The sequence below is a fragment of the Pteropus vampyrus genome, unplaced genomic scaffold, assembly GCF_000151845.1.
Source record: "Pteropus vampyrus isolate Shadow unplaced genomic scaffold, Pvam_2.0 Scaffold9, whole genome shotgun sequence".
NCBI lineage: Eukaryota > Metazoa > Chordata > Mammalia > Chiroptera > Pteropodidae > Pteropus > Pteropus vampyrus.
The window spans coordinates 13,292,624-13,296,742 of NW_011888790.1; positions in this window are offsets into that span (position 1 = coordinate 13,292,624).

Here is a 4,119-nt window from a genome sequence, read left to right on the forward strand (position 1 = left end):
TGATTTAAATGAAATTTCTACATATGAGAAGCTATGATTTCTAATTAACCATTTGTGCTTAAGTATAACAAATTATTTTCATAATAGATAATAAAAACAAAACATATATAAAGTTCTTTTTGCTGGTAGTACAAGCAAATAGACTTTCCAGATGTTTCTGATCTAACATCTTAACATTTGACTTCTCTTTACTGTGTAGGACATTCACATTTGATAGACTTTCTCCAGGAACTGACTTTTTAATCAGTGTTATAACTATCAAGGGACTAAAGAGAGGTCATCCTACTGTCCTCATGGTTAGCACTTGTAAGTTCAAATTTATATTTAACTTCTCATGGGTAAAAATAAGGGAAATAGTTGTGTTGAAAACCAATATATGATTAAAATGAAATAACTATGAAAATGGCTTATGGCATACTTAAAGAGAAGGAGCACTGTATTTATGTGGAGAATGTCTGAGTTATATTCCTGCCTCTATCACTTAGTAGTTATGTGACCTTGGGAAAAATTGTTACATTCTCACTTAGAAAACGAGAATAATTATTCCTGCCTAGATATAAAATCTTATAACTAATATCAAATGCAAAGCTCTTTGTGAAAGTAAAATGTTCTCTAAAACCCTGAGGTACCATCATTATGAAAAAGTTAATATTTTTCTAATATTTTGGCTATATCTATAACACTTTATGAAAAACAAAACAAAACCTTGGAATATGACCAAAACATAGGTGGCACTGTGCTTTCAATTGCATTATTTGGGTTCAGTTTGTCTCTTCTGACCTATTAGCATCATTTCCATGTATACCCACCCTGAACATATGCAGACATTCCAAAGAGCCCTGTTACTTGTGGGTCATAGCTGTATGAACAAATGCTCAAGCGTCAATGTCCTAGCACTATGAAAGCAGGCTTACTCACAGAATTTACAATGTGGATAAAGAGAGAACACCGAAAAATATAGCAACAGTCAAATCAATTTCTAGAAAATAAACTAAAAAATCGAGCACTTATTATACACTAGCATGGTACTTACAATGTGCTTAAGTTACCACACTGAGTCTCCCCAGATGACCGAAAATGTAGGTTAAGGCTAGAGGTGTTCATAACTCATTATGGAAGATGAGATTTAATCCAGGTATCTAACTCTACAACTGATGTGGCACTGTTGCTGCTTATAAAGACTTTCCTAAGAAATATGAGATATCATTTTAAAAAATGATAGCTCATTATTTTGTATCAGTGAAAGCTTCTTGGGTTGCTGCTTAAATTTGGGTTATGTCATCATCATTGCCATCATTGTCGTCAGTGTTGTTGTCATCACCACACTAAGTGCTTGTTCTGTGTCAGGTACTTTGCTGTGCCTTTTTCTGTGCTTTATATCACTTAATTTTCAATGATAACCTTTATTCTATCAATTATAATAAGATGCTTTTTTTTTTTTTTTTTACTTTTTTTTACAAATGAGGAAACTGAGGCTTGGAGAATTTCATTAGCTTATACAAGGTAGCAGAGATTTCAACCCATGTTTCCCTGACATCACATTTGGTCTTTGTAACCACTGTGCTTCAGTAGAAGGGCCACTGTGTTATAGTGAAGGCTGGCTCTATCAATTCTTGGCTTTGTGACTTTATATGAATAATGATTCTATTTAGACCTTAAGTTCCTGGGTTTAATAATACTTTCTATCTTAATAATGCTTTAACTGTTTTCTCACACAAGGCTGGTAACATTTTTTTTTTTTCACCCTTTACACTTTATAATTTGATTTTTGTCTTCTCCTGTATATTAATAATTTTTGGTCTTTTTGTACCTTCCTTTCTTTTCAAACTACCTCAAATCCAATTAGAAGTTGATGGTATATTAATAAATGTACTAAATAGAGCTAAAATATATTATGGGTATATGGAGAATAATAAATTAATTGCAGTTGGATGGGAATATCTGTCACAAAAAATAGAATAAAAAGGATTGTGAATCAGTGGTACAAGTTTCAACCTACTGCTGAGATGAATTCTAATAAAATTAAATCAATATATAGGTAGGGACAAAAAAAATCTCATGCAAAATTTGAATTTCAGAGATGAAATTATTCCAATAAAATGTTAATGTTACATTTCTTCCAGTTAAGGAAAGTAACATGAAGTTTTAATCTGAAATATAAATTAGAAATAGAAATATGTTACTGATTGAAAAATAAGTTTCTGTAACCTTCTCAGATAACACATTTAAAGGGAAAAGGAATTTGTGAACTTAAGGGGGATAGATATATCTCTCACTTTATGCAGTGTATAAAATTATAAGTTAAAAATCTCAATTATAATAACTTTATACTAAATTCTGCTGTAAGAAAAATAAATTTATAGTTAATGTAATTTTATTGTGGAAAAAGGCTTTCTAGAAATTTTTTCCCTTCCGTTTTAGAAATGAGGAAACTGAGATTGAGGGTAAATAGCTTGAGTAAGATCATATAGTGCTAAAATTGACTTGAAAAACCTAGGAATCTTGTCCTCTTTTCCACAGCATGACAGTCCAAGGTTATCAGTCCAGTGTAGATAACAGTAATGGTAAACATTTTCTTTCTTTCTTTGTTTCTTTCTCTTTTTTAAAAAAAAGAAACTTAATTTCTGTGTCTTATTTCATTGCCTTAGACCCAGACCCACCATCAGATTTGCTGATTTTGGGGCAGGAAGAAAACACAATATATTTGTCTTGGAAATTCCCACAAGGAGGTTTTGAAAAGTTTCAGGTAAAAAAAAAAAAACAGTGCTATCATACGACCTTTCTGTTTACTGAGGTCTTCATCTCACTCTTTCTTTTTGTCCTTCATGTTACATGAATGGCTTTAGAAATCATGGTACCACTCTTTTAATGTAAAATTTTTCTCCACAGTAATTTTTTTGTTGACTACTTTAAAAGTACAAAGCTGACATGGAAGGTGTTCAAATTTAAGTAAAACCTGATACTTGATTTAAATAAGTTTGAATTTTCAATGGAGATAGATATGTACATACATAGAACAAAGAAGTGAATAAAAGAATGACAGTGCTGAAGGATAATGCTTCTGTGACAGCACTGGCCAAAACAACAATTTCAGAAGTTAGAGCTGAGTGATGTGCCACAGACTCCCTTTCAGCTCCAACTTATAGATTTAATTAAGCGTGGAGACTTCCAGCCCAGAGGGTAGGAGAGTAAGATATATAGAGGAGCCACTTTTCAACTGTCTTTATGGTAAATTTGTACATTTCCATTGCTGTTTGTTGCTAATATTGTAATTTGGCATCAGATGAGGACATATTTTATACAACCTACATCCTACATTGTGTTGGTTTGTGAAGAGAATAAGCTTCTGGGGACAATACTGTTGTTTTGTATACTATGGGGGCAAACAACTTTTCCATAATTTTATTGTGGTAGGAGATGATAATTTTAGTTGTAAATAACAGAAGGAAACCTGAAATCATTTAAATAATAAAGAAAAATGTATTAATATAAGTGTGCCTCATGGAGACTAAGGAAAAGAATATAACTTTAATGTTAGAAAGAATTGGAATCAGATATTTTAAGCCCATTGAAAATTTAGGGTTTACTTTCTTCCATCTATTTCTTTCTGTTTATTTGCCGTAATTTTTTTCTTTTTTTTTCCTAATGACCAACTTTCTCTGTTAAGCAATCCATTTGGTGAGTGGAAGAATGCCATACACAACTTCCAAGTACAGAGAAAGACAGATTCTCCCTAAATTCCCAAGGAAGGGACTGTGATTATTTTAAATTGGGTTAGACACCCAGTCCAGGCCTGGTCAACAATGGTTGTAGGTCCCACGTCATTGAAAAATGGTGGCCACAGGTCTGTGGCTGATGGGGTTGTAAAGAGAGATGTTAGAAACTGGGCAGATTTAACAAAAGATGTTTCCTATAAATATATAACATAATATAAAATTCAATGATTTATAGAACTGGTACAGTCTAAAAGGACTCAGCAATAAAATTACCAGACATTTGAAATGAACTAGTTAGTATATATGGGTTTTATATGAATTTCTTAAGGGAATCAAAGTAATAGTAGTTATGTTACAGACATAGAAAGAATCCACATCTATTTATAGTACCTGCTACTAAAGA